The sequence below is a fragment of the Pygocentrus nattereri genome, chromosome 8 (assembly GCF_015220715.1).
Source record: "Pygocentrus nattereri isolate fPygNat1 chromosome 8, fPygNat1.pri, whole genome shotgun sequence".
NCBI classification, from domain to species: Eukaryota; Metazoa; Chordata; class Actinopteri; order Characiformes; family Serrasalmidae; genus Pygocentrus; species Pygocentrus nattereri.
In genome coordinates, this window is record NC_051218.1 from 18972123 (window position 1) to 18986423 (window position 14301).

A 14301-nucleotide genomic window follows, 5' to 3' on the forward strand; every position below is an offset into this window, starting at 1 on the left:
ACTTTATAGAAACTTTTCTCTTTTTTTCCAGTCAGGTAGCTAAATACTGTTGTAGCTCTTGCCAACATTAAGCTGCATGCAGTACCAAGGGTACAGAGCAGTCAATCAGTCAGAAAATCTTTGATGGGATTTGACAGGCCTCTGTGTGACTGAGCAGCCAGGCACTGACCCAAGAATCAAAGAGCTCCCAAAAAATCTGTCAAATTACTTCCCAGACAGTAACACAGTGTATGAATGTATTGCAGGTATCTGTCAGAAGTAAGTGAAGGTCAGAATTTTTTTCTATGCCCTGGTTAGCACAAAGGAATAGCTCTCTCTGTTTGATGCAAAAAAAGATTGAGGTGGCTGCGTTACCGAATCACTCCATCCAAACTCTGCAGGCCGGCAGAGAGGAAATACACTCGATATCAGTGTCTGCAGGTCCTGAGGGAATATCAGTTTTTCAAGCTCCAGGTAAAAGTGGGGCTGGACATTTCAAAGAACCTCAAAGCCAGCTGTTCTCCTGGGTGGGTTTCATTTTTTTAATGCCAATGGTGTGACTATGCTGTGACTATGGCTATGATATTTATGATTAGCAGTGGTTTTGTGAGGTAGAAATACAGGACAGAACAGTCTCACTGACATGCCTTACCCTGCCTCATATAATCTCCTGTTTTGCCTCTGTGCAAGCTTGATTTGTGACATCTATGGCTTCTGCACACCTGGAGGCTTGTTAAAGGACCGAAGTATAACAGCACACCACCTCACTAGAGAAGAGACCAGGCGGTTATTAAGGAAAATTGATTCCTCAGCATCATGCAGTATATTTCATTCTTACACTGCATTTTTAGTGTTGTTTTGTGATTCTGTACCCCCACCCCAGTAAATGTGTCAGCTTGGGTCTGCTAAATGATTTTCTTTCTTTCTTTTTTCTTTCTCACCTGAGGATTTTACAAAAGAGGAGAATTCAAACTTGTTATGGAGGCTAGAACATACATGCTAAAATGGACTTACCACAAGGTGGCACTGCACAAGTGACTTTTGGGCGTTAGATTCATATACAGAAAACCTGGGGACAAACTTTCTGAACTGACATAAAAGCATGTTTTCTTGTTTGTTATGTCCATTTATAACATTTGTGTGGTTTTATGCAATAGAGATCCATCCAGCAGAGGCTGATGGCAGCAAAATGTCAAGCTCAGGAGCAGCAGAAAGCTTTCTTGATGCCACGTTGGGAGCTGAGCTGGGCCGACCAATTGAGCCTCTGTAGCATCCTCTACCAGTTATGGCCATTGATGGCTGGTCTCTGGGGTCTGGGCCCATCACTCATCTCACTGGGCCAGTCACTTTGCGAGTGGTCTCCCACAGTGAAAGCACTGTGGTGTATGTTACTCAAGCCCCCCACTTGGAACTAGTGTTGGGGTTCACTTAGTTGAGGCAGCACAACCCCCGCATTGACTGGTCGACACAGTCTATATATGCGTGGGACCCCCGTTGTAATGGCCATTGCCTGGTCAATCCTGACCCCCTCCGAAGGGCGCCCTCCCTCCCTACTAAAAAAAACACTTTTATATTTTCTGGCCTAATAGCTTTCATGTTCTTAATGGCACTTTTGACTAAAGGTGCTGAAGATGGTGAAATTAAGTTTGATGAAAAATAAGTTTGCTAATTTTGTATCCACAAACAGAAGAAAATATGATGCTGTGAGTAATAATAAAACCATGTGCAGATAACTGGCTAACTCTAATAACTGTGGCAGCTATCAGTAGGCTGATAAATCAATATAATGATCAATTATTAATCTGTGATACTGAGCTCTGCTAAAGTATGAATAGACTGATAAATCAACATGATCAGATATTAATCTGATCATTTTTAATCAAATTTTGATTACATCATACCACATAAATTAACATATCCCTCTTTTCCATTTTTCATTGATCAAGATATGTTAGAATCTATTGATTATCCCTTAATTGTGACTAAACAGGTTACTCCTAGTTATGACTAAGTAAGGACGTGTTAAAATACACTGCTCAAAAAAATAAAGGGAACACTTAAACAACACAATATAACTCCAAGTAAATCAAACTTCTGTGAAATCAAACTGTCCACTTAGGAAGCAACACTGATTGACAATCAATTTCACAGCTGTTGTGCAAATGGAACAGACAACAAGTGGAAATAATTGGCAATTAGCAAGACACACTCAATAAAGGAGTGGTTCTGCAGGTGGGGACCACAGACCACTTCTCAGTACCTTTCTGCTTTCTGGCTGATGTTTTGGTCACTTTTGAATGTTGGTGGTGCTTTCACACTCGTGGTAGCATGAGACGGACTCTACAACCCACACAAGTGGCTCAGGTAGTGCAGCTCATCCAGGATGGCACATCAATGCGAGCTGTGGCAAGAAGGTTTGCTGTGTCTGTCAGCGTAGTGTCCAGAGGCTGGAGGTGCTACCAGGAGACAGGCCAGTACACCAGGAGACGTAGAGGAGGGCAACAACCCAGCAGCAGGACCGCTACCTCAGCCTTTGTGCAAGGAGGAACAGGAGGAGCACTGCCAGAGCCCTGCAAAATGACCTCCAGCAGGCCACAAATGTGCATGTGTCTGCATAAACGGTTAGAAACCGACTCCATGAGGATGGTATGAGGACCCAACGTCCACAGATGGGGGTTGTTCTCACAGCCCAACACCATGCAGGATGCTTGGCATTTGCCAGAGAACACCAGGATTGGCAAATTCGCCACTGGCGCCCTGTGCTCTTCACAGATGAAAGCAGGTTCACACTGAGCACATGTGACAGACGTGACAGAGTCTGGAGACACCATGGAGAGCGATCTGCTGCCTGCAACATCCTTCAGCATGACAGCTTTGGCAGTGGGTCAGTAATGGTGTGGGGTGGCATTTCTTTGTAGGGCCGCACAGCCCTCCATGTGCTCGCCAGAGGTAGCCTGACTGCCATTAGGTACCGAGATGAGATCCTCAGACCCCTTGTGAGACCATATGCTGGTGCGGTTGGCCCTGGGTTTGTCCTAATGCAGGACAATGCTAGACCTCATGTAGCTGTAGTGTGTCAGCAGTTCCTGTAAGATGAAGGCATTGAAGCTATGGACTGGCCCGCCCGTTCCCCAGACCTGAATCCGATTGAGCACATCTGGGACATCATGTCTCGCTCCATCCACCAATGCCACGTTGCACCACAGACTGTCCAGGAGTTGGCGGATGCTTTAGTCCAGGTCTGGGAGGAGATCCCTCAGGAGACCATCCGCCACCTCATCAGGAGCATGCCCAGGCGTTATAGGGAGGTCATACAGGCACGTGGAGGCCACACACAATACTGAGCCTCATTTTGACTTGTTTTAAGGACATTACATCAAAGTTGGATCAGCCTGTAGTGTGTTTTTCCACTTTAATTTTGTGTGTGACTCCAAATCCAGGCCTCCATTGGTTAATAAATTTGATTTCCATTGATGATTTTTGTGTGATTTTGTTGTCAGCACATTCAACTTTGTACAGAACAAAGTATTCAATGAGAATATTTCATCCATTCAGATCTAGGATGTGTTATTTGAGTGTTTCCTTTTATTTTTTTGAACAGTATATGTGCTTTGTATATGAAATGGTCAAAACACTCTGCATGTGTGTACAGGCCAGGATCTAGGTCTGAGTGTGTGTGTGTGTGTGCAAACAATGTCCAAGTGCCCCTATCATAGTTACAATTTATGTTCAAGATGAGATTGTTTCCCAGGCCCGGTTTAAACAAATATGCAGCACCCCAGGATAAAGCCCAAGCACATACAGAGAGGCCTTGCATGGACACAGAGAACCAACACAGAAAAGTGTAAATAACTATGGAAATAAGTAAATCATTAATGTGGATACAAATGAGTCTTTTCATGTATGTGCTTTTCCTCTCAACAGCACTCTTAATAATTATAGTACAGAATCTCTGTGAGCGTCTGCTACTCCAGGCGCCAGGCTTTGATGCACTCGGGCCTGCTTGGCGCACACCACATAGTCGAGGTCACACAGGCACACACACGCACATGCAGGCAGTGAGCCATACAGCATATGATTAGTTGTGATTAAAATAATTGAAATTATTACTTGTAAAATCTTTCACATTATCAAAAATAATCTCCCTCAACTTTCAGTTATTACTCTCAGTGACAGAGAGCTTTGGTAAAGCCTGAGTAGACCAATGAATCAATGTAATAAGCCAGTTATTACTTTGCATTACTAAGGTTTTGAGGAAAGTTTAAACTAATCATTTTAGTAGTGGACATGTTTGTGAGTGTTACATCAGTGTTGAACTGTGCTCCTCTGGGGATTGTGAGAGCAGCATGCCTTAGCGGGCGGTGAGAGAGGGGAAAAAAGTTTGGAACTTCATTTAAATAAGTAAAATTTAGCTAGAACAAAACAATCAGTGACAGCAATTTAGTAAAAAAAAAGATCTCATGTAACTAATCAAGATATACTGTAAATGCATTCTGAACACCTCCTTTTTATGTATTGTAGTGAAATACATTGTAACAGAGTACATTTAGTATTCAGTATTCTGCCATCATTACTTTTTCAAAGTATTTTAACCCAACCTTGTTAACATCACGGTATCCTGCTCCATATTCAGTTTCACTTACACTAGCAGTGTGTTCCAAGGATCCTATGTTCCTTCATTTCTTCATATGATGTGTCATACTTGAACACCATCCATGGACACACGGAAAGTAATAGAAGTGTTTTTGAGGTCATAGTTAAGATCTTGGGGTCATCAAAAGTGACCTCAGGAACTAGGACCCAATTTTTCAATTGTGATCCACTTGCCCTGAGCTGGCTAGCCTGAGGTAGTTAAGCAAGCTTTGTAATGCAGATCGTTTTCTGAGAAATCAGAGTGTAAAATGCTTTTTGAATAATAAGTCTGCTGCATTGCCCTTCTATTTTGTTGTAGCTGCTAGTAAGCTAGATAGCAGTTTATAAGAGTAATGTAACAAACTTACTTCAGCAGAAATGTGTAATAGATGGAGACGTTTACTACATTAAGCCAAACTTGAAAGTAGGGGTGAGTAATATGACATTTTATTGATAAATCATGCCAGAATACACTTTTCTTAGCATACCACAGTACTGAAAGAACACTGACAAACTATATCATTTTAATACGGGTTTAGTGCAATGCAGTTTGTTAAGTTTGTAATAATCAATAATTATTATAGTTGTAGCATTATTATTATTGTTGTTGTTGTTGCTGCTGTTTTGTTGCTTTTATGGTATTTTTGAAAAAGTGAGACTATAGGTTGTATTTTGTCTGTTTCAACTCAGAAAAAGGAAATGCTGTGATTCACATTGTGTTGTCGTGAAGATGCCTTGAGGTATCGTTATATAGTCATTTTTATATTGCCCACAGATGTCATAGATTTGAAATATTAAGGGAAAGATGAAGGTGCAGCAGATCAGACTGACAGACAGTTCTGCTGCTAAAGAACTTGAGCAAACATGATTGAGGACACTTGGGTCTGACAGTGGAACATAGAGTTGTTTTTCTATAAACTGCAATGAGTGAACATGTGACCCTGTGAATATAAGGCTGTTCCCAAAATTACAAAGGGAGCATGGAGCCCTGGAAACACAGGACTCTTGGGAAAATAAATGGCCATTTGTCACTGGATGGCTGCTGACCAGAGACCTTTCTAAACACAGCAGTCACACTGACACGGTAGTGATTGTGGCTTTGGCATATTTGTATCAGGTAAAGTGGCAATGCTGAGATTTTTACACACACTGTTAAGCTGAGAGTGGTCCACCACAGCCAAAAGTGATTCTGTGGCAATGTCTGTCAGGCAATGATCTCGGATGAAGGACATGGCAAACCCCTATTTGTGCTTCAATAAATGAGTTACACCAGCAAAATGGACCTTGGGTAGATGTTTCTAATACAGTAACCAATAAATTTTGTATATTCATGCATCTTGAATTTAGCCTTCAACACCTTACTGTAGTTTTTATTACCCAAGTTTATCTCCTTGTTTTGCCCCTAGCCAACCCCTACCCCACCCCTGCCTCCCCTACACTTGTCAGACAGAATTTACACCCTTTCAATGTCATTTTTATCTAGCTGCTATCCAGTCATTTCACGTACATTGCATTACAAACTGTCTGATTTTATGATCCCCCGAAGGAAAGAGTGAGACACAGCTCCCTTATGGGTGTTAAGTGGCTGAACTAAACTGCCAGAGTAGAAGTGTGAAAAACATTTCCTTCTGGCTCTTTGTAGGTTAAGTATCTTATTTAGTAGTAAAAGAGCAATCTGCTTTTCCCCAGGTAGAAAAGTGTCAAAGTTGCCTGTAACATTGCACATAGTCTCAAAGTTTTGCTCATAAACAAGCAGTTAACTGTTAATACATGACTCTCTAAGATGAAGGAATTTCGCCTGTGTTGACCAGTCATTTATTGTGTCAGTGTTTACTGATGATATTCTGCATATAGACATAGAATTTGTTAGGACACTTTGGGCCCAGGACGCATTGTGAGTGGATTACAATCAGATCAATCAAACTACATTCAGAGGTGGTCAGAGGCAGATCTTGACCACTTTTAACTTAAGCATGAACGGAATACATTTTTGTCCTCCATGTATGATTATGTGAGTAGAAATCCATCTGCCACGCACTGACTACCCTGTTGAAAAAAACAGCTTAGATCAGCAAGCATTTCATGCTAGTCTAAGCTGGTCTGTGATGGTTTATGCTGGTCTAGTGGTCTGGTAATGTAAGTCAATGTAATCAGACTTTTTTTTCCAAATCATTTTGGGCTGTTTCTTTTAGTCCATTCATCATAAAATTTACACACATTGTGTAGGCAACGACTACGGAGCTCCATTGCCACCGCCCCCCACCCCCCAACCCAGAAAGACAACCTTGCCAAAGTTTATCCAGGTATGATCTGGACACACAACACATGTTAATGCAAGCTGTCAACAGGCTCTTTGGCTCCTGATGATATACAAACTCTCTGTTGGGCAGCTTTAATATGGAAATGAGTTTCAGTGAATTAATTCAGTGCATATACAACCGTTTCTCACCTCAGTGTTTAGGCATTTTATTAATGGTTCAGGAATTTCCACAGTCAACCACTATCACTACATGCTCCACATAATTTGCAGATGCTCTCTTCAATCAAATTATTTACAGTTTGAAGAGGGTTTCTCCAAATTATATGGAGCATATAATACCCATGAGCAAGCTAACAGCAAAAAAGGAAAAAACATTTAATAAGAAATGTATATGAAATTTGTATCAAATCCCAAGGCCAATAAATTCCCCAAACAGAATGTCTCACATTTCTGAAGAAATTAATCACTGGTTTGGGATGATGGATGGTTTTCTGACTGTTAGATCATGTTCTGTGTTCCTAATGAGGTGCTGTCAATATCACAGCCAAAACCTATTACTTACGCCTATCCGCCATTCTCGGACATAGTGGTCAAATTGCTAGTCTGCTTTTGTCTAGACACCCTCAAGAAGTGATTGAACTATCCATCAAAAGCTTGCAGGTTAACCAAAGGTCCACTTTTGTGAGAATATCAAATTAACTGTGGCAATTGTTGAGTATTCTGCATATGGTTTATAGAATGGGAATGCTAATGAGCTGGGGCTAATTTTCTGCCCTATGTGACTACACATCCTCAGAACATTGTGAGGGTCTTTAGTCTGATGCTTGCTAACCTTTGCCAACACACACTCACACTTCAAAAGAGACCTCTGCATAATGTAGGCAAGAAATCCCTTTGTTTTTCAGATAGCTTTAAAAGGCCACTGTGGTGCACACAAGGCAGTTTGATTCATTTGTACTTTACTGACCCTCTTCTTAGAGATGCTTAGGCAATTTAGAAACTAGGGAGGTCCCAATCCAATGCCAAGGACTGGTTTCAAGTCTCAGACAATTTTTAATGAGTCGGCATTGGCTATATTAATGCTGCTTTCAAATGCAAATCAAGCGTAGTTTTCTCTGAGGAGGAACTTGTAGTAGAACATGCTGTTTGCAGTGGTTCATGTGAGAGGTAAGCAAATGCCAAATGTTTGGCGTAGATTATTAGCTAGCAGGTTTGATCAATTTACAGGAATGCAAATGTAGTATAAATATAATATGGATTATTTAAAGACCATGAAAAAAGAGTCAGGTTGCATGAGCAGAGAAGTTGGTTTTATTTCAGTAGATTTTGAATGTTGCACAAAAAAAAATAAGAAAAAATTTATAAATACGTTTCATTTTCATCTGAAATGGATGTAGAGCATGTTGTCTTCTGTGGACTGATTAAAGCGCTATGAGAGCTGAGCAACCATCAAAAAATTACATCATAAGTGGTGATCATCAGGGTCCAAGATTTATCATAGATGTAAGGTCAGAAAAGACATCTGTCAAGATTTAAACGCCTTGGCATTTTGACCTTGGTATAGCAGCTCACAGATTTGTAAGAAATAAGATGCAATTAATAAACATACAATACAAATAAAATTCATGACTTGGACATGATTTTGCATTGTTGTTAAACTCAGTAATTAGTCCACAGAAAATACTCCTGTATTTTAAGACGTACATTGAACTCCCTCAGGAATAATGGTCCTGTTTGAAATAACATCACAGTAAATTAATAAACAAACCAGGTAAAAGTAGGACCTCCAATTTTTTTCTTTTTTTTGTGACCAGAAGACATGATTAACAGCTATTATAGAGCTTGATTCGACTCAATTCCATAATCCTCAAGTTCATAACAAGACTATCAAAATCCACGTACTTAATCCAAAGTACTTTTCACAAGGCAGTGTGTTTTCTGTCTTATTGGATGGCATTTGGTAAGTTAAATGAACCCACTTTACTTGTCTATTGCTAGTCTGTTAAACTAATGTTTTCTTAGGAATGCCACGGGACCTTGCTATAGGGGATTGGTTTCTGTCTGAATTTACTTTACTCTTATCGTGTATTATATTTGTACAGTGTTACACAATTATTCTGTTTATTCTGTTAATGGACTGTTCACTTCTTTCCTCGGCAATGATGAAAATACAGCTACAAAATATGTGCTACAACTCGGCAAAACCACTTGAAAAAAATCATAAACCTGGTCCTATTTTCATACTCTGTTACATTTTTTGAGCTCTATTCATGCCACCATCAAAGAGTTGCCATTAGCAGACAATATCCACAATCTGCAACAATGAGGTGCATTTTCATAAAAAACAGTGTGTCTTCAGTGCAGAACTGTTTAAAAGTGGAACATCAAAATAATTTCTCCTGAAACAGCTTTCACTTACTCACTGCGGCTGGTGCAGAAACAAAGGCTCTGTGAAACAGCCACTAATTTGGTACTGGCATGATATCATACATGCACAGAAACTTTATCATGGCCACTTAAAATAGACATCACGCAATTTAGTTAAACAGTTTCACCACAGTTTTTTAGATGGTGTCATTAGCTGCTAAATAAGGTAACTTTTTCACCCCTCATTGTATATTGCACTCATTTCATTAACTTCTTCATTTTTTGTCATAACATCATAATATTGCAATATTCAGTACAGAAATCTTTGCCGTGTAAACATTTTATTCACCAAATTACCACTGCAACCGTTATTTCCCACCCTGGGTTTATTACTACTGTTTAAAAACTAGCCTAGCAGACTGCAAATAGGTTATTCCTGTACTAGATAGGCTTTAAGTTTAAATATTTAATGAACGTTGCTCTGTAAAACTGTTAAAGTCCCAGGGAAAAAGTGGAGGTGGCGAGTAAAATATGTGTATGATAATAAACTTTGTATTGTTATAGTGTTATATTAAACATTCAGCAAAGTTTGAAAGAAAAAAAATCCAAAATGTGATAAAACACGTCTTAAAAATTGCTGATCAGACCAACCTGAAAACTGCGTGGGCGTGGCTAATGGGCAGCTTGATTGACAGCTGTGTAAAACCCTCCTAGCCAGCTGCACCACTCTCACAGAACTAAAAGCAATATCCAACTTCTATGCGACGGTAAATAGACGGACGGATGAAGCCTTGAATGGAGGATAAAGCAATGGACGAACGAACAAAGTTCGTGTTGGGATAAACGAATGAACGCGCGACGTGCACCTGCAGACAGGTGAGCTAGCTTGCAGGCTAGTTTTTGTTTACGCGGACTCGCTTTAGCTCGCTTCCTTTCACTGTCTCTGAAACGGTTTGTGTGGGCGGGGCAAAAGACGCAAGCCTTGTGATTGGTTAAGAAATGCTGACGGAAGCGTTACCCAAGATTAGGACGGTTATAAAGGGGAAATGTAGCTGTCGGTCATGTAATGGTCAGTGGGTCGTTATTCAAAGGTGTAGGTTATTTAGTACATGCTTACTGTTTGCCTGCTAGAACAATACTAACTTGGTGAGAAAGAAAATAGATTCAGGTTTCCTGGGTCTTTAAAAGCACGTCTATATATCTACGGAAGGAGCGGGCTATTTCATACCTGTCAGAGCAGCTTAGAATCGTATTATGTTCACGGCTTTATAAGATGGTTTCACATAAGCAGTCCAGAAATCTTTTTTTTTAAACTATGTCTCATCATTTCTACATCATAATCATTAGCCATATTGCTAAACGGAAGTGTCCAATTGCATCCTAGCTCAGTATTAAACACACTAAAATGGCCATTAAAAATCGGTCCTGTTGCTCACATCCTGACAATGAGCTGATTTACTGCAGCTTTAATTATCAGAATGTCTCTCCTAAACTGGGCTGTTTTTTATTAATTTTAATGTGCTTGAAATGTGCACTGTGGCCTTATTTTCTATTAAAAAATCCTTGGTAGCAAGATTTAGAATGAATCTGATTTTACTGGTAGAATCAGTGGCAAAAATGCATGTGGTTTATGTACAACATGCTGAATCAATAGTGATGAGCAAAGCTGTCCTGCACAAAAAAAAAAGTCAACGTTAGTAGCACATTGTGGTAAATACCCTGAGCTTTTTCTGTTTTTTTTTTTTTTTATGTGTATGTTTATGTGCTTCCACCAGGGGGCGACCACTATCTTCAGAAACTAACTGAAAGGCTGGATGTATTTCTCCTGGTAGGGGGTGCGTTTGAGTATAAAGGCTTCCCTAAGATAATCAGTGTGAGGTGTTTTTTTAGTGGTTGTAATTTATTAAAGTACAAAGAGACTGTGTTATTTATAGTAAAAGTAAGTGTTTTCCATGACATCATTGACTTCTTTTCCCCAGACATTCCCCATGACTTTTATTGAGGCTTTAGTGCTAGAGGTGTAGTCTAGGGGACTGTCCCAAAAGGCGTTCTAAGCCCTGCAGTCCTACTCAAAGGCCCTCCACTGGTAATGTCAGCAATGTGCAAGTGAGCAGAGGTGGACAAAGTACACAAATCATGTACTTGAGTTAAAGTAGAGATACCCAAGGTAAAATTTTACTACAGTAAAAGTAGAAGTCCTTACTAGACCTCAACTTGAGTAAAAGTACAAAGGTATTTGCCTTCAAATGTACTTAAGTATCGACAGTAAAAGTACTAAAAGAGTAATTATGGCTCTTATGTTCTGTTATCATTTTTATAACAAGACTCACTTCATGAACCCATTTTAGGTGAAAATACTCCAGTGTCTCTCTTGGTAAACCAGTCTTTTAATAGAACGTCATTAATTAGTGATGCTGACGTCTATTAAAATGATCGTAAGCACAAAACACTGAAGGTAAACAGTTTCCATCAGGGAGAGCCGAGTGGCTCTGAAACCACTTTTACAAACAAGCAAAGTTTCATTACTTTGTAAATTAGTTACAAGTTGAATAAAAACATGCTTTAAACTCAGGATCACAAATAAGTTTTCCTTTACTATATTGATCTGTAGGTCTCTGTTCATAAACATAAACTAACTGAAACTAATTTACTATAAAATTAAAGTGTTTGTATGAATTCAGAAAAAAGAAACATGCCGGTCACGACTGTATTTGTGGACATATTTCTATATTGTGGTCTATTTACACAAAATTAGCTTAGTTCCATCATTTAGGTCGACGTATGTACTCCCAAATTTTTACACTGCTGCACTGTTGTTGAACTGTGTGCTGCACTGGGTCGGAATGATGCTTTGTGCTTCTTTTGTTTTGACATGTCACGTTTTTATACACAGAAAAACCAAAAGGAACGACAGATTTCTCAAAATGTAGTGGAATAAAAAGTAAGATATTTCACTTTGAAATGTAGTGGAGTGAAAGTAAAAAGTCGCCCAAAATGGAAAAACTTAAGTAATTTGTTGATTTTAGAGGTCTAAATACTAATCCTCTGTAGAGAACACAATTTTCGCATATACGTTTTGGGGCATCGTGGGGCAAAACATAAAATCTGGCACATACAAATATTATGGCACTTCTGCTATATTATGGTTTTATTTTCAATTTGTTACATTCACATTCAAGTTGTTGTAGATTTATTATCACTTAGAAAACGAACAAAACATGCCATTTAACCAATCCAAAAAGCATGTAATGCATTAAAGATTAAAGAAGATTAAATGTGCATCCTTTTAAAATAGGATACATTTCTTAAGAATATATTTTGTACACCTGGCTCTCTGACAGCCTGTGGAAAGGTTGTATGATGTTTGTTCTCTAATGGACATCAGGATGCTGGAGAGTGATTGTTCCTTTAGAAAAGTATTGTTCATGATCATCCCCAAACTGTGCCACCACACAGGGCTTCCAGGCCCATGGGACAGAAGAAGGAACTGGGTTTTTCCATAGTTGCAGAACTGGGGCAAAGTGGACATTATGGAGGAACCTTCAAGGCCTTTGGCCTGAGAGTGACTGTTGTAGACATCACTAACATGAGGAATCTTTGTTGACTGAAACTAATTAATGATACTGTCTATATCCTAACGAAGCACTAACTGTGTACAAATTTGATATAATTTACATGTTATATTCATTAATGTATCACTGCTTCAACCAGTATTGACTTAGGTCTCTTTCTTTCTCTTTCTATTTTGCTTCTTAGTGTTTTACTTCAGTTTTAATTCAATTCTCTTAATGGTATTTTCTTTTTTATCTTGCTGTAGTCCTGAAAGACATGTTTTCTGTTCAATGTTACCATCAATCTTTTTGAGTGCAAATTCTTGGTTATCTCTTTCTCCTTTTTGGGGTATCATTAGGATTGCTGCCTCTGCCCTGTAAAATTCCTGGACATTTGATCAGTGGCTTGATTTTTTTATTTTAATTTTTTTGCTTTTTTTTCTGAATTTAGCAGACAGGTAGCTCGTGATGTCGTCTAAGGTAGATAGATGTCAGTTCAGCTACAGAATCTCATCTCAGTCACATTGAGATTTTGCCTAGCACCTCCAGCAGTGCACCTTTCCCAAACAGTTGTCCCTACACTGAGGGAATTCTGATAAAACGAAGCAGTTTAAACCTCATTAGATTCTTGGAATTTTTTTTTCCTGGACAGGCAACCAGAAACCCAGACAATCTAGGGAAATCCTGGACAGGTGGCATCTCTAGGCGTCTCATCACTGAAATTATGAATGGATATTTTTAATGCATTCTTAACTTTTCTTATAGTCTTGCTGTTTAGAAATTCCCTGGTAACACCATATAACCTAAATGCAGAAAAAGCTAGCATTTGCTTATACTCTACTTAAGATGCACAGTGATTCTTATTCAACCATCACTATCGTTTTGTATAATTATGTTGGTAGCCATGTGTTTCAGAGTTGGAATCTGTCTTGCTAGTCTTGCTAATAGCTAATCACCATACGCCCATTACATCAGTCTACACTACACTACCTCTTTGTACCTGTAAATCTGCAACAGGCTTAATCTTTTCCCCCATTTGTGATGCAAGAACAGATTGCCTTTTCTGGCCACAGTGTGGCACAGGAGAGCCAATGTGGGTTTCTGTGGCATTGTGCTTGGTCTCTCACCAGCATATGTCTGCATGTAGAACTGGGCCTGGAACAAAATGTTCAATTCCTTTGTCTCAATTGCTTAGCTAAACTCATTCTTGTTCCTCTCCCCAAGGTGCATATGCAGGTGAGGTGAAGAGAAGGAGAATAACTTGGAGAGAGATGAGCCATACTGTGTTTGACAGAGGTGCTTCGATCTTTGGTGCAGGGTGAGAATGAGAGGGTGGCCTTTCATTGGGAAACTGGGATAAGTTAATATAGGTTTCCTTAATTGGCTTACTGATGCCCTTATGCAAAAAGACTGTTAGCATAGCAACACGTCCCGCTATCTCTCTCTCTCCTTCTCTCTCTCTCCCCCTCCTGCTGTCTCTCTCTTACTCCCTCTCTCCTTATTGGGAAGGAT